The sequence below is a fragment of the Nomascus leucogenys genome, chromosome 13 (genome assembly GCF_006542625.1).
Source record: "Nomascus leucogenys isolate Asia chromosome 13, Asia_NLE_v1, whole genome shotgun sequence".
Classification (NCBI taxonomy): domain Eukaryota; kingdom Metazoa; phylum Chordata; class Mammalia; order Primates; family Hylobatidae; genus Nomascus; species Nomascus leucogenys.
The window spans coordinates 46,329,520-46,354,229 of record NC_044393.1 but is presented as its reverse complement, the minus strand read 5'-3'; the positions used below and the strand labels follow the sequence as shown (position 1 = coordinate 46,354,229).

Sequence of the window (24,710 nt, the reverse complement as noted above, 5' to 3'; positions counted from 1 at the left end):
CACCCTTAGAGAATTCCAGCTCTGCTTCACTTCATGCCAAAGCTCTCAGTATTGACTACAACTATTCTATTCTAGGCCAATGAGATGGTGCCATTAGTTAAAGGATCTCCCAGAGACAGACCCCGCAGCCCTCTGTGGGCCATTTATAAAGCATCCATGCTGTCAGGAGCTTGTGCGTTGAACATTTTACAAAATCAGAGGGCAGCCTGGGAGATTTCCCTTCCAGAAGCTCCCTTCACATGTTGTCTGGGAGGATAGGATGAAGTCCGATGCAGCTGATGCAACCTCCTTGTGGGTGAGTGTATGTGTGTTCTTGGTTCACATGTGGTTTGTGTGTACCTTTAACTTGTGGGCTAAATATAGACAGTGTGGACACTCTGAAACCTAGAGGAAAGTTTCATCACAACTGCCATGCTCAAACACCTACACAGTGTGGACACTCTGAAACCTGGGTGGAAGTTTCATCATAACTGCCATGCTCAAATACATGCCTACCAAATAATCCCGCCATTCTGTTCTTGGGTATTTTCTTAAGAGAAAAGAAAGCATATGTACAAGCATAAAATAAACAGTCGCATGCATGTGAATGTTCATGGCAGCTGTGTTGGGAGTAGTCCTAAACTGGAAACAAGCCACATGTTCATCAATAGGTGAATGGGTGGACAAATTGTGCCGTGTCATACCATGGAATATTACTTAGCCATGAAAAGGAAGAAATGATTGGCATATACACAAACAACAATGTGGATAAATGGCAAAATAATTATGCTGAGTGAAAGAAGCCAGAGAGGACTGAGCACATACTATATGATTTGATTTGTATTAAATACTAGAAAATATAAACTGTAGTGACAGAAAAAAAAAAAAGGCAGTGGTTGCCAAGAGACAGGAGCATGGGGAAATGGGGAAGGATGGGGGATTATGACAAATGTCATGAGGAAACTTGGGGGTAGTGGGTATATTCATTATCTTAATTGTGGTGATGTTTTCCCAAGTCAAAACATCACCTGTGCACTGCATATAAACACGTGCAGCTTATTATGTGTCTTATAAGCTAATCAGGTTGTTTTTAAGAACCTGCCACCCTCCCTTAGAAGTAAGGCTTTTGTGTGGCTGTGTTCCTGAAGAGGAAGGATCAGCAACTCTCCCCTTCTCTCAGCGAGATGAGCCCTCTCACCTCATCTTGGTCTAGTGTTCAGCTCCTGACTATTTGGATGGCTCTGCAGAGGCCTTCCTCCATTTCATAGTAGAGAAAGGCAGAGTGAGAACTTGTTGCTTACGAAATATCATCCTCTCTGCGGGAAAGGAAGAGAGCATTTGTCCGGAGAGTGCTCTACTCCACAGTTAGACATTGCTAAGGGGATGGGCACGGACTTAGTGCACATCCTGGCTGCTTCTCTCAGGTGCGTCATTATAGGGGTGATCTGCATCTTGTCCCTGTCAGTGCCCCCAGCCTGTGAATGTCTCAGAGACTTCCAGTGGATTCTGAGCTCCGTTGTGAGCACTCAGCTCCACTGGCCCAGGCCACTCCCATTCAACCATGTTTGAGTGTCAGGCCGGGGGCTGGCGGGTGTTTGGGGTGCCATTGTGCCACATTCCTTTTTTCTTCTTTTTTTTTTTTTTTTTTTGTGACGAAGTCTCACTCTTGTCCCCCAGGCTGGAGTGCAATGGAACGATATCCGCTCACCGTAACCTCTGCCTCCCAGGTTCAAGCAATTCTCCTGCCTCAGCCTCCCGAGTAGCTGGGATCACAGGCCCCTGCCACCATGCCCAGCTAATTTTTGTATTTTTAGTAGAGACGGGGTTTCACCATGTTGGCCAGGCTGGTCTGGAACTCCTGACCTCAGCTGATCCGCCCACCTCAGCCTCCCAAAGTGCTGGGATTACAGGTGTGAGCCATTGTGCTCAGCTGCGCCACGTTCCTTTTTAAGGGAAGTGGCTCACTTAAGCCCCTGCTACCTGGGAGTCCTGCTCATACCATGTGTTAATTGTTTGGCCCTGAGATGGGAGTTGCTTAGAGATAGGAGAGTAGGCAGAGGGTTTATGCAGGCTCATGCCTGGGCTGGCATCTGACCTATGACCTATTCTGACTTGGGACAAAAAAAGTGACCTGAGCTAACTCGATTCCTTTCTCAAGAATTTGGAACCGGGAAAGTGAGAGCCTGAGCTACAAGCAAGCAGTGAGAATGGAATCGGAGAGGCTGAGATGCAGGAAGTGAGGAAGGGGCTGTGAGGAAGGGCAGCCATGGGGCAGGGGCAGGGGCAGGGGCTGGAGAGATGGAGGGGCAGGAACCTGGAGTAGGGAGAGAAAGGTGGTCAAAAAGCGAGGAGTGGGAAGCCCAGGCCTCAGAAATGTGACCGCAAACCCCTTTCAATCTCAAGAAAACGTTCAATGCTGGATGCCACGTGAAACTGCTGGAAGGACTCAGATTCTGGAATCAGAAGGGGAATTTTGAGCCCAGCATCACCATTTTACACCTGCCTGACCACAGGTGGGTACTGAATTGCCTCTTGCCCAAGCTTCCTCATCTGTAAACGGGACCAGGAGCCCTCGTGACAGTGGATTGCTGGGGAGCCCTCATTCGGGCGGCCCAACAGAGCCCCTGGCTGGAAGTGGGCTTCCCGTGCATGTGAGTCCCCTTCTCCACTGGGTAAGCGGAAGGGCAGGCACTTAGTCTGGCTCCCCACTGCCTCTAGGGACTTTCCTGCTTTTTCTCCTATACTCGGCTGGTGCCCTAGAAGGTCACATGCGGCTCAAAACACACATCTGTGTTTTGTTTGGTCTTTGCAAGGTGGGCCAACACAGTGTTAGTAAAGTTTGAATTAGGACATTGTATATAAAAAGTTGGATTTCTGTATTCTCTTTGAAAATTGGGTCATTTGGATACACTGAGCCTGTATTCCTGCCAGGCAACGGCTGCGGGTGTGGAGCGGGTGGGCTTTCCAGGCAGACCCAGGCACCACTCCTCCCCGCTTGGCCTCCCTGGCTCCAAGGCTGAGTGTCGGTGGCTGCAGTTTCCTTGGGCTGGGCCAGCCTTGCAGGGCCCCTGTGGGGATTTGTGCTCATGACCATGGCTCCCTACCATACATGGTCTTACTCTTTGTCTGTCAGTGTTCTATGGCTGTGTAACAGATTACCACACATTAAGTGGCTTAAAACAACACCCATTCATTAACTCACAGCTTCTGGAAGCCAGAAGTCCAGGCAGGCTGGGCTGTCGTCTCAGCTCCCATGGCTGACCTGAAGGTATTGGCCACTCTGGGCTCTTCTCTGGGGGCTTGAGGGGAGACTCTTCTCCAAGCTCATTCAGGTTGTGGCAGAATTCACCTTCTTGTGGTGATAGGACTGTTTCCTATCAGCTGGGAATGCTTTCAGCAACTTGAGGCTGGCCACGTGGCTCCTCCATCTGCAAAGCCAGCAACGGTGTGTCGAGCCCTTCTCAGGCTTTGAATCTCTCTGAATTCTTCTGTCTTCATCTTCTGCCTCTTCGTGAAAGGACTCATGTGATTATACTGGGCCACTCAGATAATTCATAGTAAGCTCCCTATCTTAACGTGAATTTATTAGTAACCTTAATTATGTCTGCAAAATTCCTTCTGCCATGTGAGGTAATGCTGTGGAGTGAATGTGTCACCCCAGATTCATATGTCAAAACCTTGAACCTCAATGTGATGGTATTTGGAGGTGGCACCTTTGGGAAGTAATTTGGGTTAGATGAGGTCACAAGAGTGGTTCCCCCATGATAAGATTAGTGTCTGTATTAGTCTGTTGTCACATTGCTATATGAAAAACCTGAGGCCGGGTAATTTATAAAGGAAGAGGTTTAATTGGCTCATGGTTCTTCAGGCTGTATAGGAAGCATGATGCTGGCATCTGCTCAGCTTCTGAGGAGGTCTCAGGAAACTTACAGTCATGGCAGAAGGTAAAGGGGGAGTAGCAATTCACATGGCCAAAGAAGGAGCAAGGATTGGGCAGGGGAGGTTCTACACACTTTAAAACAACCAGATCTTGTGAGAGCTCCATCAAAAGAACAGCACCAAGGGGATGGCACTAAGCCATTCGTGAAGGAGCCACTCCCATGACCCAATCACCTCCCACCTGGCCCCACCTGCAACACTGGGGATTCCAGTTTGACATGAGAGTTGGTGAGAACACAGAACCAAACCATATCAGTGTTTTTATAAGAGGAAGAGACCAGAGCACTCGTTCTCTGTCTCTCTTTCTCTTTCTCTCTCTCTCTCTGTTCCCCCCTCTCTCTTTCTTATTCTCTCTGCCAGTGAGGATGTAGCAAGTAGGTGACCATCTGTACACCAGGAAGAGGGCCTTCACCAGACTGGCACTCTGATCTTGGACTTACCAGCTTCCAATGATGAGAAATAAAAGTCTGTTGTTTAAGCTGCCTGTCTATGATACTTTGTGATAGAGCCCACACTAAGACAAATAATGTATTCATGGGTGTGATATCTCATCCTAGCCACAGTCCTGAAGACTGAGGTGTAGATCTTCTTGCAGGCATGATCCTACCAACTCCCCCTCCACCTACCAACTCCCCCACCTCCACCATCTGCATTCCATGCATGTTCTCAAGGTCATCCTCCAGGAAACTGCCTTGATTGAGCTGCTGTCTTTCTCTCCCACAATTTGTATACCTCTCCTTTTTCCAGCTCTGTATTCTGCCTTTGTATGGGTGTGGTCCTATTTGGGCCACACAAATGCCCTGGCTTATCTGGGACATTCCCAGTTTGCCCTGCAATCTTGATGCTCAGTTGGTGGAATCTCCTTCTTCAGAAGAGGCGCAGTTTGGTGGATGACAGGTGACATGCCTCTCTCTGACCTCTCAGGACCTGTAAGTCTTGAAGGCAGAGATCAGTCAGGACCCTTGCATGTTTTCACTTTGTTTCGTTCTCTCAATCCCTGGCACCTACACTAGATTCTCAAAATATTTGTTGAATGAATAGACAAAAGCCTGAAATTAGAAAAAATGCATGTGGAAAAAAATCAAAATAATAGAAAAGGGTATATAGAGAAAAATCAGTTATTCATACTCCTCCTGACCCCTTTCCCCAATTTTCTCCCCCAAAGGCACGTACAGCTACCAGCTTCTTGTGTTTTCTTGCAGATATGTGCACACAAGCATCACTGTTCATGTTGTACGTGTCCCACCTCTCTTTGTTGTTTTTTATTTTTTCTCAGGGGTGGAAGCCAACCCCAGATGTGATTCTCCACCTTGTGTTTTGAACATAGATCTCTCCTTCAAGTAATGCCCTCCTGAAGAGTCAGAGGTTGACTTGACTTGCCCACCTGAAACTTTTCTCACATTTGGCCATGCTCTGTAGGAAAAATCTCACAAGGGGCAGCTTTACATTTGAAGGGTGCATCATGAACCTCTCTTCCTTGGAGGCGGGATTTATTCTTCCTCGTTGTGTGAGCGAGCAGTCCTGCCAGTCTTCAGTATCCCAGGAGCCAGGAGCTAAGCTGAGATACTGAAGGGACAGGAGAAGGTGGGGGTCGGAGTGCCTGAGCCCATCACATCTCCTGACTCCCCTGTCCTTGTGGGCTTCTATCTGTTCATGGCCAGGCAGAGAGTGCTATGACGTGAGGGGCCCCAGACCTTGCCAGGCATGAGGTTCTTTCCCTCTAGGACCCTAAGAGTTGCCTGATCTGGGACAGAGTCCTTGCTCTAAATTGGGACTCAACAGAGAGAACTACAGAATTAGTTCTTTCTGCCACCATCAGAAATTGGGATAGGAGAGTGGAAGGCTCACAGTTGGATCCTAGGTTTCCTAACAAGAATCTTGAGTTTATCTACAACCAGGAATATTCCATTCATTTGCATGAAGGAGGCAGAAAACCTATTCTGAAGAAGGATTTTTATCACTTTTCTGTTAGATGTTCAGGAAACCCTTTTCTGGGAAACTGTCACCCCCCTGACCCCCCAACAGTTTTATGTAGGTGTTAATAAAACCCATAAAACCCACACTTACCTATCTTTCTATTTCTCTGCCAAAGGGTGGGAGGAGAGAAATCAGGCCCAAGTGATGACCATGGACACCTGGTGGTGATGTGAAGGGCTCCTTCCAGGGACAGCTTGGAGGTGATAGTGTGTCAGCTTATATGCTGGGCATCCTTGTAAAGTAGCCCTTCATTCTCTGTTTCTAACCTGCTTCACACCTTCCAAGGGACCTGCATCACTGAGTCAGTGGATGGTACATGGGAAGCTCTCATTGAGCACGAGACCTGGGCACCATAAGAACCTAATGCCATCTAGAACTGAAATGTTACCATTTCGTTGGTTGAACAGTTCATTCATTTAGCTGTTGATTGTGCGTCTTCTATGTGCCAGGCTCTGTGCTAAGCATTGGGATGCAATGGTGAATGGAGCCCCTTCCTTCCACCCAAGGAGATGACCATTGGAAGATAATCCTGACAGCAGGAATCTGAGGCTCAGAGATTAAAGGCACATCTAGGCAAGGCTGCTAGAAGGGGTTACTGCAGAGTTTGGGCTAAAAGAGCTCCCCCAGAGATCCCACCTCTTTTGTCTCTGAACAGGATTAGATGTGCACTGTGCCCTAGGAAGGATGGAGCAAATGGCTCATGGCCCCTGTGGGAGTCTCAGTGAGGTGTGACTGGCTGCCTGGAGAACAGAATGAGATTCTGGATCCTAGGGCAACTCTTAGGGACCTCACGATTTTGCAGATGATTTTTTCCATTCTCCAAACAAGAAACAGGGAAGTAGGACTGTCTCAGCTCCCATGGGTGGATCTGTTCACATGTGTTTTGGCACAAGTTCCAGGACAGCACCACCAAAGAGGGCAAGGTTTTTATTCTGGAGGTTTTAAGTTAGGGAAGATCTTGGATATTTAGCTGTAAATTGCCAGTTTCTTCTGTTCACTAACTGACTGAGCAATTAATCTATTTGCGTAAAAAGTATTTTTTGAGCACTTGTGATGTCTTAGGAGTTAATTACTTTTGGCAGGGCTGATAGTAAGCTGGGATATATGAGGCCAGAATTGGTTCCGGTTGATCAAACACCATTCTGGCTTTCAGTGACCTGTTCTGATGGTTTTTTTTCCTTTGCCATACGGTTATGAAACATTCTGGAAATTACTCCTGGTTTGAGGAGCTGGTGGCAAGCGAGCTGAGGTTTCTTTTCTCCTGGAGCTTGTATTTCCAGATAGGGGTTGTGGGTGGGTTGTGGGGAGACAAGCAATAGACAGCAAACGAATAACCAGAGAAGACACTTGAGAAAGGAAGGGAATGTGGCTAAGGGGACCTGGGTGGCCAGGGAAGGCCTCTCTGAGAAGGGGCTTCCTGAACCTCACACTCTAGTGGCAGGCCCTGGGGCAAAGATGCAACTGTCAGCTGTGGATTTGTGTGGTGATTCCAGGAAATATCCCTTGGGGAGTGGGGCAGTGGGACAGGGAGGGAAGGAAGGTGATACAGGGCATATTATTGAGCAGGTCATTGTTGAGGGGCTCAACCCCACAGAGCAGTTCAGGGAGACAGGGTAGAACAGCCCTCAGTGTTGTCCAGCCCAAGGAAAGAGGGAGTTGCAGAATTTTTAAACTAATTCCCATCGGTCTTTGGTTGAGGGCTTGTGATGGTAAATACTGAGTGTCAACTTGATTGGATTGAGGGATACCAAGTATTAATCCTGGGTGTGTCTGTGTGGGTGTTGCTAAAAGAGATTAACTTTTTTTTTTTTTTTTTTTTTTTTTTTGAGACGGAGTCTTGCTCTGTCACCCAGGCTGGAGTGCAGTGGTGCAATCTCGGCTCACTGCAAGCTCTGCCTCCCGGGTTCACGCCATTCTCCTGCCTCAGCCTCTCCGAGTAGCTGGGACTACAGGCGCCCGCCACCACGCCTGGCTAATTTTTTTGTATTTTTAGTAGAGACGGGGTTTCACTGTGGTCTCGATATCCTGACCTCGTGATCCGCCCGCCTCGGCCTCCCAAAGTGCTGGGATTACAAGCGTGAGCCACCGCACCCGGCCGATTAACATTTGAGTCAGTGGGCTGGGGAAGGCAGATCCACTCTTCACCTGGTGAGCATAATCTAATTAGCTTCCAGCGAATATAAAGCAGACAGAAAAACGTGAAAAGGAGGGACGGGCCTAGCCTCCCAGGCTACATCTTTCTCCCGTGTTGGATGCTTCCTGCCCTCGAACATCAGACTCCAAGTTCTTCAGTTTTGGGACTGAGACTGGCTCTCCTTGCTTTGCAGCTTGCAGACAGCCTATTGTGGGACCTTGTAATCATGTAAGTTAATACTTAGTAAACTCCTAAATATATATATATATCCTATTAGTTCTGTCCCTCTAAGAGAACCCTGACTAATACAGGGCTGCTCCTGGGACAGGGGTTTTTGATTCCCTGGGTCTGAGCATTTGAGAGAAAGCCCTCCAGCAGTTGGAAGTCAGGTGCAGCAGACTCTGATATGAGGTCCGGGAAGAATCAGAGTCCTGGCGATCTCCAGCAGCGCTTGCATTTGAAGGGGCACCAGGACATGGCAGTTAGAACTCGAACTCTGGAAGCAGACTGCCTTGGGCTGGATCTTGCCCCACTGGCCAAGTTGCTTTTATTTACTTTATTGTTTTATTTATTTTTTATTTTATTTTGAGATGGAGTCTTGCTCTGTCACCCAGGCTGGACTGCAGTGGCATAATCTCTACTCACTGCCACTTCTGCCTCCCGGGTTCAAGTGATTCTCCTGCCTTAGCCTTCTAAAGGACTACAGGTGTGCACCACCACACCCAGATAATTTTTGTATTTTTAGTAGAGACTGGTTTTGCCATGTTGTCCAGGGTGGTCCCGAACTCCTGACCTCAGGTGATCCACCTGCCTCACCTCCCAAAGTGCTGGGATTACAGGCATCAGCCACTGCACCCAGCCTATTTACTTATTTTTAATGCATTTTTAAAATTGAAGAATAACTTACATAGGAAGAAGGCTACACATTCTAAGTGTGCAGCTAACAAACTTCCCCAAATGGAAAACACTCGTGTAACCAACACAACATCTGGCTCAATAAATAAGGCATGACTGACGCCCCAGGAATCCTCACTCACAGCCCCTTCTAGTTACTGTTGCCTCCGGGATAACCACTATTTTGACTCTAATGCCATAGACTTTAGTTTTGCCTACTTTTGTGCTTTATATAAATGGGACCATGCACTGCACACTCCGCTGTGTCTGGCGCCTTCCATTCAGAATTCTGTGTCTGAGATCCATCCACACTGTTGTGCACAGTTACTGCTCATTTGTTTTATTGCTGAGTGGTGTTCCATTGTATTTGATTGTTTCCAGTTTAGGGTGATTTTAAATAGCGTTGCTGTGAGCCCTCTTGTATACCTATGGGAACAGGAAGTCTCATTTTGCCACTTAATATTAGTTAGTGTCTTATCCCAGTTTGCAGTGGCAGCTACAGTGTGGTATTTTGCACACAGCTGGTGCTTTATAAATGTTTGTGGCCTGAATCGAGAGGCAGGGCAAGTCCAGAGGTAGAGAAACAGGTCTTGCTGGGATTTGGCGTCTGGGTCACTGGGCCTCTGACCTCCTCCATGACCCTAGACTTTGGGCCCCACTTGCTGGGTTTCAGAGGGAAACTGACAGCCACAGGGGCAGCGGAGACAAAAAGGAAGTCTCCCAGGTGTGCCGTTAACATGCGCAGCGCTTAACCGTGTTGGGAACTACCCCCAGATGACAGCTGAGAATCCTCATTGACTTTTCTTTGAAGGAAAAAAAATTCTTCCAGACCTGTAACTAGGCTAATCACAAGAAACATCTGTGACCTCCTAAAAATATCTGCTTGGTACCATTTTGTAGAGCATAATATTTATATAGCCCAGCAGTGTAATTAAATTGATGTTTAGTTAACTCTTGGAAACAGCTGAAGGCTCCCAAAGCCCAGGATGAGATCTGCAGGCTGCCCTGGAATGGGCTGGAAAGGGGCCCTGGGAGGTGTTCCCGCAGGCTCTTGGTGGGGGATCCTGGAGTGGCCACAGAGACTGGGGCGGCCTGAGGAACTGAGGAACATGCTGTGTTGAGGGACTGCGTGGCTCACTCAGGGGCAGCTGGATTCTAGTTGTTTCTATATTTCTGTGCAGCAGCCTCTGGAACGTCATTTCCTGCTGAGGAAAGGTTTTCTCTTAAAGGACTAATCAGAAAGTGCTCTGTCTCAAAGGGCCTTTGCTGTTGTTTTGTAGCCTGAGGAGATGAAGTGGGGTAATGGTGGGTTTTTCTGGAGGGTTTCATGCTTGTTCCTGGAGAACTGCTTGTATTAGTGGGGATCTCAGCCGGCAGGGAGTGGAGTCCGTGCTTTCTCTTACTCCTCATCAATAAAGAAAACAGCAAAGCTGAAGCGAGTTTTTTCTTTTTTGGAAAAAAAAAAATTCGACTTTTATTTTAGATTCAGATGTGCAGTTTTGTTACCTGGGCATATTGCATGATGCTGAGGCTTGTGGACGACTGATCCCGTCCCCAGGTACTAAGCATAGTTTTTAGGCAAAGGGGCTCCATAGCTTTTCAGCTGGGCAAGTTTCTCACTGGAGCCCCCCAAGGCCTGCAAAGCAGGACTGGAGCCTATTGCGGGCAGGGCCTGGTGTGGGGTCTCCTCTGAAGCCTTGAGATGCCATAAAAACATCAGGCCTTTACAGGGGTGCCTCCAGAGTGCAGTTAGGGGTGGGATTCAGAAGGGCCTCCGGGGAGCTCGAGAAGTCTGGAGTTGGGAAGGCAGTCCAGGGACAGTACGTCCCGTTTTGGCCATCCTCTTTTTTTGGAATTCTGCTCTTTGCATGAGGAAAAGGGAAAACCCATTGATGTTTTGAGCCCATAAGCGTTCCTTTATTCATTCATTCTGTGATAATTACCAAGCAACTACTACCTAATATACCTTCTCGGCCCTGTGCTGAGAGTATGGGATGCAAGGCTGAGCAAAATGGACACTTCCTGATATGGTTTGGCTGTGTCCCCAACCAAATCTCATCTTGAATTGTAGTTCCCATAATCCCCATGTGTGGTGGGAGGGACCTTGTGAGAGGTAACTGAATCATGAGGGTGGGTTCGCCCATGCTATCCTCATGATAGTGAGTAAGTTCTCATGAGATCTGATGGTTTTATAAGGGGCTTCCTCCTTCACTTGGCTCTCATTCTTCTCCTTCGTGCTGCCATGTGAAGAAGGACGTGTTTACTGTCCCTTCTGCCATTGTTTTGCTTCCTGAGGCCTTGCCAGCCCTGTGAAACTGTGAGTCAATTAAACCTCTTTCCTTTTTAAATTACTCTGTCCCAGGCAGTTCTTTCTAGCAGCGTAAGAGTGGAGTAATACACCTCCGATCCTCAGGGAACTCCCAGTGTGGTGCCTGGCTACACACACAGTGAGGGCTCAGGAGGGAAAGCTGAGGGGCTCTTCATAGACTTGGTAGGGGCTTAGGACAGACTTCCTGAGGAACAAGATCAGAGGAATGAGTGAGAGGTCCCTGAGATAGGGCAGAGATGAGACCGTTCCAGGCAGAGGAAACAGCATGTGCAAATGCCCTGTGGCTCACAGAGCATGATGAGTTCCAGGAACAGAACAAGACCAGTGAAGATGGAGAAAGGGGGTCAGTGGCAGAAGGCTGGAGCCTGGGGCCCGGCTTTGTAGACTGAAGCCAGAACTCTGGTGGTCATCCTTACATGATCTGAGACCCGGAACCACCTGCTGTGGTGTGGACTCCATGCTGGCCTTATTTTATTCTGGAAAAGAAAGTTGGGGTGGGCAATGGCACCCTTAAGGCTGGAGTTGCCAGAAAGATTTAGGTTTTCTCCCTATCTTGAAGTGTGTAAACCCAGACTCCTCCAAGCCCTGATGGCGACCATCAAGATGGAGATGGCTCTATGACATCAATGAAGGGACAGTGAACAAGGACCTAAACCCAAACCCAGCTCCATGAAATTGAGGACTTCATCTCAGTGTCTGTCCAAGCCACAGCCTAATAGGTCCTTAAACAGACTCAGAGGGAGAAACGGCCCAGGGAAGAAGGAAAGCCACCACTTGCATTTCCCAGTGGCACCGCCTTTTATTCCAAGTCTAAAGTTATCCCAAGGCCACACATATGTGGACAGGGGATGGTGTGCTTGGGTGGGCTGGTGGTGTGGCGCCATGGGAAGTGGTTTGGAGGATGAGAGAACGTGGTGCCCAGATCCACAATGCCATCCTTACCTCTCCAATGGGCTTTTGTGGGACCCCTCCACAATGAAGGGATGACTCCAGATGGTCTCTGTTTCCCTTGGATATTTATAATCCTAAAAACAGATCGGTATTTAAAAGTTAATGAAGAAAAGGAAAGTTAGTTCATTGATAACAATAAAAAGTGGTGTTTTGGGCACATTTGTCTATGTTCCTGGCATTGCATTCAGGGCTTAACATGTATCATCTTATTTCTTGTCACCACTACTTCTGAAATTAGCTCCATTTCCACTGGGAGGGTGAAAACTTGCTGAGGTTTTGGCCTTAGAAAGGTGGTGGTGCTTCCCCCTACTTCCAACCCATGTAATTAAAAATCTAAAAAATAAAACTATGCTAAACCATAAATCAAGTGCAAGATACATTAACCAAGCTCTGGGTGTTTCTCCACAATGACTAGTTTGATGTGTATTTTGAAACATTATTGTACATAAGTGTGGTTATTTTTATGTAAATTTGAATTATATGATTCTGAAATAGTTTAATATAAAATAAAAATAAAGTCTCACTTTACAACCCAAATATGAAATAGAATACCAAGAGATTGAAGAGAGTTGGGAATCTCATAATTTCAAGGGCCTTAAGATAGACTGGTTTGTGAGCTTTGTTGAAACTTGTCCAAGACGGGGCTGCTCTCAGCTGGCAAAATGGAAACCCATCATGTTTTGTGTTGTTACTATGGAAAGGTTGGTCTGGACTTCAGTGAGCTGGGATTTACATGAGGTCTTCAGGAAAGTATCTCTCTAATAAATAAAACTTCCATATAGCAAATTATGTTGGAAAAAAAATCCCTCAGTGCCTTTGAATTGTGTGTGGCCACAGTAGGTACTTTCTCTGCCTACTGGGTCACTTAGGGGAAGAGAAGTTAAGTGACTTGCATAACAGCAGAAGGTCATGGTGGAGCTGAGGTTTGGAAATGGGTCTGCTTGGTTCCAGGTGTCTTGTTGAGAGAGATCTACTGTTCCCGACCTCCTCTTTAAATTACTAAAAAAAAAAAAAAAAAAAAATCAAAGAGCTAGACAGGGCTTTGAAACTCATTTAATCTAGGGCATGTGTTTTAGAGATGAATGAACTCAAATCGAGAGAAGAAAAACTGAATGACGCAAAACCATGGTTACTGTGCTTTGGTTGGCTTCACCAGTTTTCCAGGGAAGCTCTTGAAAGAGGCTGAGCTCTACTTCAAGCTGGTTCTTAGCCTCACTGTGTGGTCACCAGGAGGCTACTTGCCCTCTCTTGGTTCAAGCCCCGCCTCTCAGGGAATCAGGTGGGTTGGATTACGTGTACTCTCCCATTCCTTCAAGCTTGAGAGCTCTCTATCTCTGATTCCAGCCTCTTCTCATTGATAGAGTTACTTGCCATTGTCTCTTGGGGATAAAACTGGGGTGGTGGTAAGGGGAGGCCCCATAAGAAATGGGGTGGCATAAATGAACCAAGAATGTAGATGCAATAATTTTTCCAAGGAAAATTTATTTGGTAAAGAGAAAATAAAATTTCTTTCCTTTTTTTTTTAAAAAAAATTTTATTTATTTATTTATTTATTTATTTTTATTATACTTTAGGTTTTAGGGTACATGTGCACAATGTGCAGGTTTGTTACATATGTATCCATGTGCCATGTTGATTTCCTGCACCCATTAACTCATCATTTAGCATTAGGTATATCTCCTAATGCTGTCCCTCCCCCCTCCCCCAACCCCACAACAGTCCCCGGAGTGTGATGTTCCCTTTCCTGTGTCCATGAGTTGTCATTGTTCAATTCCCACCTATGAGTGAGAACATGTGGTGTTTGGTTTTTTGTCCTTGCGATAGTTTACTGAGAATGATGTTTTCCAGTTTCATCCATGTCCCTAGAAAGGACATGAACTCATCATTTTTTATGGCTGCATAGTATTCCATGGTGTATATGTGCCACATTTTCTTAATCCAGCCTATCGTTGTTGGACATTTGGGTTGGTTCCAAGTCTTTGCTATTGTGAATAGTGCCGCAATAAACATACGTGTGCATGTGTCTTTATAGCAGCATGATTTATAGTCCTTTGGGAATATACCCAGTAATGGGATGGCTGGGTCAAATGGTATTTCTAGTTCTAGATCCCTGAGGAATCGCCACACTGACTTCCACAATGGTTGAACTAGTTTACAGTCCCACCAACAGTGTAAAAGTGTTCCTATTTCTCCACATCCTCTCCAGCACCTGTTGTTTCCTGACTTTTTAATGATGGCCATTCTAACTGGTGTGAGATGGTATCTCACTGTGGTTTTGATTTGCATTTCTCTGATGGCCAGTGATGATGAGCATTTTTTCATGTGTTTTTTGGCTGCATAAATGTCTTCTTTTGAGAAGTGTCTGTTCGTGTCCTTTGCCCACTTTTTGATGGGGTTGTTTTTTTCTTGTAAATTTGTTTGAGTTCATTGTAGATTCTGGCTATTAGCCCTTTGTCAGATGAGTAGGTTGCAAAAATGTTCTCCCATTCTGTAGGTTGCCTGTTCACTCTGATGGTAGTTTCTTTTGCTGTGCAGAAGCTCTTTAGTTTAATTAGATCCCATTTGTCAATTTTGGCTTTTGTTGCCATTGCTTTTGGTGTTTTAGACATGAAGTCCTTGCCCACGCCTATGTCCTGAATGGTATTGCCTAGGTTTTCTTGTAGGATTTTAATGGTTTTAGGTCTAACATTTAAGTCTTTAATCCATCTTGAATTAATTTTTGTATAAGATGTAAGGAAGGGATCCAGTTTCAGCTTTCTACATATGGCTACCCAGTTTTCCCAGCACCATTTATTAAATAGGGAATCCTTTCCCCATTTCTTGTTTTTGTCAGGTTTGTCGAAGATCACATAGTTGTAGATATGCGGCATCATTTCTGAGGGCTCTGTTCTGTTCCATTGATCTGTGTCTCTGTTGTGGTACCAGTACCATGCTGTTTTGGTTACTGTAGCCTTGTAGTATAGTTTGAAGTCAGGTAGCGTGATGCCTCCAGCTTTGTTCTTTTGGCTTAGGATTGACTTGGCGATGCGGGCTCTTTTTTGGTTCCATATGAACTTTAAAGTAGTTTTTTCCAATTCTGTGAAGAAAGTCATTGGTAGCTTGATGGGGATGGCATTGAATCTATAAATTACCTTGGGCAGTATGGCCATTTTCACGATATTGATTCTTCCAACCCATGAGCATGCAATGTTCTTCCATTTGTTTGTATCCTCTTTTATTTCATTGAGCAGTGGTTTGTAGTTCTCATTGAAGAGGTCCTTCACATCCCTTGTAAGTTGGATTCCTAGGTATTTTATTCTCTTTGAAGCAATTGTGAATGGGAGTTCACTCATGATTTGGCTCTCTGTTTGTCTGTGATTGGTGTTCAAGAATGCTTGTGATTTTTGTACGTTGATTTTGTATCCTGAGACTTTGCTGAAGTTGCTAATCAGCTCAAGGAGATTTTGGGCTGAGACAATGGGGTTTTCTAGATATACAATCCTGTCATCTGCAAAGAGGGACAATTTGACCTCCTCTTTTCCTAATTGAATACCCTTTATTTCCTTCTCCTGCCCGATTGCTCTGGCCAGAACTTCCAGCACTATGTTGAATAGGAGCGGTGAGAGAGGGCATCCCTGTCTTGTGCCAGTTTTCAGAGGGAATGGTTCCAGTTTTTGCCCATTCAGTATGATATTGGCTGTGGGTTTGTCGTAGATAGCTCTTATTATTTTGAGATACGTCCCATCAATACCTAATTTATTGAGAGTTTTTAGCATGAAGGGTTGTTGAATTTTGTCAAAGGCCTTTTCTGCATCTATTGAGATAATCATGTGGTTTTTGTCTTTGGTTCTGTTTATATGCTGGATTACATTTATTGATTTGCATATGTTGAACCAGCCTTGCATCCCAGGGATGAAGCCCACTTGATTATGGTGGATAAGCTTTTTGATGTGCTGCTGGATTCGGTTTGCCAGTATTTTATTGAGGATTTTTGCATCAATGTTCATCAAGGATATTGGTCTGAAATTCTCTTTTTTGGTTATGTCTCTGCCAGGCTTTGGTATCAGGACGATGCTGGCTTCATAAAGTGTGTTAGGGAGGATTCCCTCTTTTTCTATCAATTGGAATAGTTTCAGAAGGAATGGTACCAGTTCCTCCTTGTGCCTCTGGTAGAATTCGGCTGTGAATCCATCAGGTCCTGGACACTTTTTGGTTGGTAAGCTATTGATTATTGCCACAATTTCAGAGCCTGTTATTGGTCTATTCAGAGATTCAACTTCTTCCTGGTTTAGTCTTGGGAGGGTGTATTTGTCGAGGAATTTATCCATCTCTTCTAGATTTTCTAGTTTATTTGCATAGAGGTGTTTGTAGTATTCTCTGATGGTAGATTGTATTTCTGTGGGAACGGTAGTGATATCCCCTTTTTCATTTTTTATTGCATCTATTTGATTCTTCTCTCTTTTCTTCTTTATTAGTCTTGCTAGTGGTCTATCAATTTTGTTGATCTTTTCAAAAAACTAGCTGCTGGATTCATTAATTTTTTGAAGGGTTTTTTGTGTCTCTATTTCCTTCAGTTCTGCTCTGATTTTAGTTATTTCTAGCCTTCTGCTAGCTTTTGAATGTGTTTGCTTTTGCTTTTCTAGTTCTTTTAATTGTGATGTTAGGGTGTCAATTTTGGATCTTTCCTGCTTTCTCTTGTGGGCATTTAGTGCTATAAATTTCCCTCTACACACTGCTTTGAACGTGTCCCAGAGATTCTGGTATGTTGTGTCTTTGTTCTGGTTGGTTTCAAAGAACATCTTTATTTCTGCCTTCATTTCATTATGTACCCAATAGTCATTCAGGAGCAGGTTGTTCAGTTTCCATGTAGTTGAGCAGTTTTGAGTGAGTTTCTTAATCCTGAGTTCTAGTTTGATTGCACTGTGGTCTGAAAGACAGTTTGTTATAATTTCTGTTCTTTTACATTTGTTGAGGAGAGCTTTACTTCCAACTATGAGGTCAATTTTGGAATAGGTGTGGTGTGGTGCTGAAAAAAATATATATTCTGTTGATTTGGGGTGGAGAGTTCTGTAGATGTCTATTAGGTCCACTTTGTGCAGAGCTGAGTTCAATTCCTGGATATCCTTGTTAACTTTCTGTCTCGTTGATCTGTCTAATGTTGACAGTGGGGTGTTAAAATCTCCCATTATTATTGTGTGGGAGTTTAAGTCCCTTTGTAGGTCACTCAGGACTTTCTTTATGAATCTGGGTGCTCCTGTGTTGGGTGCACATATATTTAGGATAGTTAGCTCTTCTTGTTGAATTGATCCCTTTACCATTATGTAATGGCCTTCTTTGTCTCTTTTGATCTTTGTTGGTTTAAAGTCTATTTTATCAGAGACTAGGATTGCAACCCCTGCCTTTTTTTGTTTTCCATTTGCTTGATAGATCTTCCTTCATCCCTTTATTTTGAGTCTATGTGTGTCTCTGCACGTGAGATGGGTTTCCTGAATACAGCACACTGATGGGTCCTGACTCCTTATCCAGTTTGCCAGTCTGTGTCTTTTAATTGGAGCATTTAGCCCATTTACATTTAATGTTAATATTGTTATGTGTGAATCTGATACTGTCATTATGATGTTAGTTGGTTATTTTGCTCATTAGTTGATGCAGTTTCTTCCTAGCCTCAATGGTCTTTACAATTTGGCATGTTTTTGCAGTGGCTTGTACCGGTTGTTCCTTTCCATGTTTAGTGCTTCCTTCAGGGGCTCTTTTAGGGCAGGCCTGGTGGTGACAAAATCACTCAGTGTTTGCTTGTCTGTAAAGTATTTTATTTCTCCTTCACTTATGAAGCTTAGTTTGGCTGGATATGAAATTCTGGGTTGAAAATTCTTTTCTTTAAGAATGTTGAATATCGGCCCTCACTCTCTTCTGGCTTGTAGAGTTTCTGCTGAGAGATCAGCTGTTAGTCTGATGGGCTTCCCTTTGTGGGTAACCTGACCTTTCTCTCTGGCTGCCCTTAACATTTTTTCCTTCATTTCAACTTTGGTGAATCTGACAATTATGTGTCTTGGAGTTTCTCTTCTCGAGGAGTATCTTTGTGGTGTTCTCTGTATTTCCTGAATCTGAATGTTGGCCTGCCTTGCTAGATTGGGGAAGTTCTCCTGGATAATATCTTGCAGAGTGTTTTCCAACTAGGTTCCATTCTCCCTGTCATTTTCAGGTACACCAATCAGACGTAGGTTTGGTCTTTTCACATAGTCCCAAATTTCTTGGAGGCTTTGTTCATTTCTTTTTATTCTTTTTTCTCTAAACTTCCCTTCTTGCTTCATTTCATTCATTTCATCTTCCATCAGCGATACCCTTTCTTCCAGTTGATCGCATCTGCTGCTGAGGCTTCTGCAGTCTTCGCGTAGTTCTCAAAACTTGGCTTTCAGCTCCATCAGCTCCTTTAAGCCCTTCTCTCCATTGGTTATTCTAGTTATCCATTCTTCTAATTTTTTTTCAAGGTTTTTGACTTCTTTGCTATTGTTTTGAATTTCCTCCCGTAGCTCAGAGTAGTTTGATCGTCTGAAGCCTTCTTCTCTCAACTCGTCAAAGTCATCCTCCATCCAGCTTTGTTCCATTGCTGGTGAGGAACTGCGTTCCTTTGGAGGAGGAGAGGTGCTCTGCTTTTTAGAGTTTCCAGTTTTTTTGGTCTGTTTTTTCCCCATCTTTGTGGTTTTATCTACTTTTGGTCTTTGATGATGGTGATGTACAGATGGATTTTTGGTGTGGATGTCCTTTCTGTTTGTTAGTTTTCCTTCTACCAGACAGGACCCTCAGCTGCAGGTCTGTTGGAGTTTACTAGAGGTCCACTCCAGACCCTGTTTGGCTGGGTGTCAGCAGCGGTGGCTGCAGAACAGCGGATTTTCGTGAGACCACAAATTCAGCTGTCTGATAGTTCCTCTGGAAGTTTTGTCTGAGAGGAGTACCCGGCCGAGTGAGGTGTCAGACTGTCCCTACTGGGGGGGTGCCTCCCAGTTAGGCTGCTCAGGGGTGAGGGACCCACTTTAGGAGGCAGTCTGTCTGTTCTAAGATCTCCAGCTGCGTGCTGGGAGAACCACTACTCTCTTCAAAGCTGTCAGTCAGACAGGGTCATTTAAGTCTGTGGAGGTTCCTGCTGACTTTTTGTTTGTCTGTGCCCTGCTCCTAGAGGTGGAGCCTACAGAGGCAGGCAGGCCTCCTTGAGCTGTGGTGGGGTCCACCCAGTTCGAGTTTCCTGGCTGCTTTGTTTACCTAAGCAAGCCTGGGCAATGGCGGGCGCCCCTCCCCCAGCCTGGCTGCCTCCTTGCAGCTTGATCTCAGATTGCTGTGCTAGCAATCAGCGAGACTCCATGGGCATAGGACCCTCTGAGCCAGGTGCGGGACACAATCTCCTAGTGTGCCGTTTTCCAGGACCGTTGGAAAAGCGCAGTATTAGGGTGGGACTGACCTGATATTCCAGGTGCCATCTGTTACCCCTTTCTTTGACTAGGAAAGGGAACTCCCTGACCCCTTGCGCTTCCCGAGTGAGGCAATGCCTCGCCCTGCTTGGGCTGGCGCACAGTGTGCTTCACCAACTGTCCTGCACCCACTGTTTGGCACTCCCTAGTGAGATGAAACCGGTACCTCAAACAGAAATGCAGAAATCACCCATCTTCTGTGTCGCTCAGGCTGGGAGCTGGAGATCGGAGCTGTTCCTATTCGGCCATCTTGGCTCCACCCCTGTCCTTTTTTATTTTAAAGAAATAGCCAGTTTTGGAGTTCAAGATGACTGACCAGTGTACGATGAATTTCCATTTTTCTTGTTTTTTTTTTTTTTTTTTTAGACAGAGTCTCACTCAGTTGCCCAGGCTGGAGTGCAGTGGCCCGATCTCGGCTCACTGCAAGCTCCGCCTCCTGGGTTCATGCCATTCTCCTGCCTCAGCCTCCAGAGTAGCTGGGATTACAGGTGCCCATCACCACGCCCGGCTAATTTTTTGTACTTTTAGTAGAGACGGGGTTTCACCGTGTTAGCCAGGATGGTCTCGATCTCCTGACCTTGTGATCTGCCCGCCTCGGCCTCCCAAAGTGCTGGGATTACAGGCGTGAGCCACCGCGCCCGGCTCCATTTTTCTTTATTACAAAGAATCATTCAAAGATGCTCTCCCATTTTCATACCCACACAACACATAAAGCTCGACACACACTTGCACACACATGCACATCAAACATGCCCTGTCAATCAAGCATCACAATGAGCTGAATTAATAAGCTGTTCAAGGCAGACAGCTCTGGGCAGGACTTGGTTATGGCTTTGGTGGGAGTCTCTTTGGAGAAGTCCACTTGGTGGGGTGCACAGGCACAGAACCTTGAGAAACTTTCTGAGATGTCACTGACCAGCTTGGCTGTTATCCAAAATTGTCTCCTGTTTATATTTTCTTCATCTTGAACAACTCTGTGACATATGATTAGTTATAAGGTTTCTCATATCTCCCAATATTTTCTCTGAAGTTGGATTCCAATGTCTTTTTTGAGTGGCAGTGTCCAAATTACTTAGAGCCACAACAACACTGAGTCACAAGCTATCTCAAAACTCTGCAAAAAGTTGTGCTAAGCACAGCACTGAATTATACTCATGGACCTGTGGTCTGACTGACGATCAGCTAATTAAGGCTGGCTGGGCCCTGCCCCTCCAGTCCCTCATCTCCTTTCCCTCCCTGCTGTGGTTTGAATGTGTCCCTCAAATTTCATGTGTTGGATACTCAATCCCCAATGTGGCAGTATGAGAGGTGGGGCCTTTAAGAGGTGAATTGGTCATGAAGGCTCTTCTCTTTTCAAATAGATTAACTCATTCATGGGTTAATGAATTAATGAATTGATGGGTTATTGTAGAAGTGGAACTGGTGGCTTTATAAGCAGAGGAAGAGAGGCCTGAGCTAGCATGCTCAGCTCCCTTGCCATGTAATGTTCTGCACGGTCTCAAGACTCTTCAGAGAGTCCCCACTGGCAAGAAGGATTTCACCAGATGTGACCTCTGAACCTTGGACTTCCCAGCCTCCAGAACTGTAAGACATAAATTTCACTTCTTATAAATTACTGTTTCAGATATTCTGTTATAAGCAACAGAAAATGAACTGAGACACTCCCCTTTAGACCAGTGGCATGGTCCGGGCACATTTTCCCCATGGTGATGGCAGAGGGGAAACACATCATTGGGCTAACATCCCACAGACCAGAGCAAGTGACATGGCCAAACTCAGAAGCAGGAAGTATGGCATTAAAATGCACATCAGAAGTGAAGGAAGAGAGTGGAAATGTGAAGACAGTCATCGTGGTCAATATCCACTGCGACAAATTTATCAGTTCTGGTGGTTTTAAACATTTGCATATTCTTTGTTACTCCTCCCATCAAGAGGTGGGATCCAGGTCCCCTCCCTCTGAGCTGGGGTGGGCCATTGTGGCTGCCTCAATGAACACAATGTGGCAGAGGTGATACTGCATGACTTTCTAGGCTTCTGCTGGTTTCTTGCACACTTCTGCCCCTTGTGTGAAGTTCTGACACCCCAAGGTCCCCATGTGGGGAGACCAGACGGAGATGCTCAGGGATGCCTGGATTCCCAGCGAGGAATCTCTGGAGAGGGCCACAGACACTGCATGTCTCTGCAAGCACATGGGAATCCCTGAGAAAGAACTGCCCAATGGAGCCCAGTTAACCCCCAGATCCATGAGCAAATCATTGTTCCGGTTTTATGCCACTGTTTTGGGGTGGCTCATTATGCAGTATTAGATAACTGGAAAATCAAGGCTACAATTTCTAGCAAGGAATGGTGCATAGGGGTGAATTGCAGCTCCCCCACTTGCCACCCGGTTGTGACCTTGGATAAGTGCTCCGATGTCCCTGAATCTCAGCTTTTTCATCTGTAAAAATGGGGATCGTGTTCCCTGCCTCCTATGATTGCTGCCAGATTAAACACCTAGCACAGGGCCTGGATGGTGGCAGGTGCTCATCAATACTGATGGAGTAAATAACCGCTTACTGCTCAATGGGGCTCATAGGGTGAATTCTGGCTGAGTAGAGCTCAGAGGCCAAAAAATGGGCAGATGGGATGATTGACACAGTGCTGTGGTTCAGCCTAGGCTACAAATTATGGCCTTTAGAGGCTGTTTGTGTGTGGTGTGTGTTTGTGTGTGTGTGTGTGTGTGTGTGTGCATGCTTTCAAATCTTCCTTTAATAAGGAAGTGGAGACCTTTTTTTTTTTTTTTTTTGCCCTGTTGCCCAGGCTGGAGTGCAATGGCACGATCTTGGCTCACTGCCACCTCCGCCTCCCAGGTTCAAGCAATTCTCCTGCCTCAGTCTCCCGAGTTGGGATTACAGGTACCCGCCATCACACCTGGCTAATTTTTGTATTTTTAGTAGAGACGGGGTTTCACCATGTTGGCCAGGCTGGTCTGGAGCTCCTGGCCTCAGGTGATCCACCTGCTTTGGCCTCCCAAAGTGCTGGGATTACAGGCATGAGCCACCATGCCTAGCCCCTTTTGCAGTCTTTTTTTTTTTTTTTTTTTTGAGACGGAGTCTCGCTCTGTCACCCAGGCTGGAGTGCAGTGGCGCAATCTCGGCTCACTTTTGCAGTCTTGATCGATGTGTGTGAAACCCATTTCCTGGAGCTCTCAGGGGAACACTTTTTTTGTGTGCAGATCCCTATTTCATGAAGTTGCAGGGACATAGAATATATAATTTGTTTGGGGCATTGCTTTGAGCAGGCTGATAAAAGTGGAAGCTAAAAAATTAATGTAGTTTCCTCCCTCAGATCCTGTAGCCAGCCTGTTTGGGTTTCTTCCCCATCTCTGCAACCTGAAGGGAAGGATCTTCCTTTTATTGCCACATATGATCCACAGGAAGGATCTTCCTTTTAACAAACTTCTTGACAAATAACACCCATAATGCAGAAGGTGCACGCATCCTGTGTTCATCTTGATGAAGTTTCATAAAATACAGGTAGCCGTATTTTCATAAACCAACTTCCAGATCCAGAAACAGAATCCCTTCCAGCACCCCAGATGTCCCTTCTCCTCTTTCTTGTCCCTACTTAGTCCCCCAACCTAGGGGAACCACAATTCTGCCTTAAAAATAACATTGTTTAGTTTCCCCAGTTTTTGCTGTTCCCATAAAATCATGCACTCTGATTTTGTGTCTGAGTTCCTTGGCTACACACTGTCTCTGTAACACTCATGCATTTGTTGCACATCTTTTGGCTCATTCATCCTCTTAGTTGTATCATATTTTATTTTATGAATATACCACAATTTATTTATCTGTTCTACTGTTGATGGGTAGTTTCCAGATTTGTGTCCCATCTACTGTCTCTCCAGCATGAAGCTTATCTAACTTACCTCCCCAGCATGTGGCTTAAATACCTGGAACATTTGCTTGGAACATGAAGGAAGGAAGGCAGGTTCTTTATAAATTCAAATCCATCCTATCCGGTTGCCCACACTGTGCTGAGTGTCCTCACTGGCTGCTCCAGCCTCTCCCATCCAAATGGCCAGACTTCAAGGAGTGGAGGGTGAGAACCCTCTCTTTTGTCTGTTCCAACGGCCAGTGCCTGAAATCTCACCTCGGGAGGGCCCTTCCTTTCCCACTGTTAAAATACAACACCCCGGCCAGACGCGGTGGCTCATGCCTGTAATCCCAGCACTTTGGGAGGCTGAGGCGGGCGGATCACGAGGTCAGGAGATCGAGACCATCCTGGCTAACACGGTGAAACCCTGTCTCTACTAAAAACACAAAAAATTAGCCGGGCGCGGTGGCGGGCGCCTGTAGTCTCAGCTACTCCGGAGGCTGAGGCAGGAGAATGGCGTGAACCCGGGAGGCGGAGCTTGCAGTGAGCCGAGATCGTGCCACTGCACTCCAGCCTGGGCGAAAGAGCGAGACTCCGTCTCAAAAAAAATAAAAAAGAAAGAAAGAAAATACAACACCCCCCTCCACCCAGAAGGCATGTTCTCCAAAGTGAGCCTCCTATGTCACTTGTCCCTAAAGAGAAGAAAAGAACAAGACTTCTTGATAACTGATCTGGGCCAGGAATGCAGCAGCACTTGATGTTTGAGGGAAGTGGTTTTTCATTGAAAAGGGGAGGAAAAGGAACGTGCCCCAAAGCAAGGTGGGGACTTTGACTACAAACTCAGTGGGGCTCCGCATTCTGCCTGTCGCTGGCTCCTTTTATCGGGCACTGGGATTGAAGCAGGAGATTAGATTTGGGACCTTTAACTCAGCCTAATCCCAAATGCACCTTTATTTTATGTCTCACTAAGGAAGAACTAGCATTGCAATGGAAAACTATGGCGTCCTGCTTTCTTTAGAATTTTATTTTCAACTTATTTGAATGGGCTTTACATTTAATTAGGTAAAAATTTTTATAATATAGTACTTGGGTGAATATAAAAAGAAAAATATAAGCAAAATAAAATTGGTTAATATATTCTAAATTTCTTAACATTGACCTGATTTTTCTGATTCACTTTTGACTCCCAAATTGTTGTTGCCTGTGG

The 24,710-nt window shown here is 45.6% G+C and overlaps 1 long non-coding RNA gene across 2 annotated transcripts in view; it reads right to left on the bottom strand.

Annotated features, from left to right (window-relative positions):
• Positions 1 to 23,740, bottom strand: part of LOC101177098 — a 29,405-nt gene extending 5,665 nt beyond the window's left edge. Inside the window, exons 1-2 of one of the 2 annotated variants that reach the window (XR_004033009.1) lie at positions 23,556 to 23,740; positions 12,195 to 12,277 (exon numbers count right to left, since the gene is read on the bottom strand). This is a non-coding gene — a long non-coding RNA (putative uncharacterized protein C20orf78). The remainder of the gene's footprint in view (positions 1 to 12,194; positions 12,278 to 23,555) is intronic. The other variant, XR_004033010.1, reaches the window with a different exon arrangement.
• Between the last annotated feature and the right edge of the window lie 970 nt (positions 23,741 to 24,710).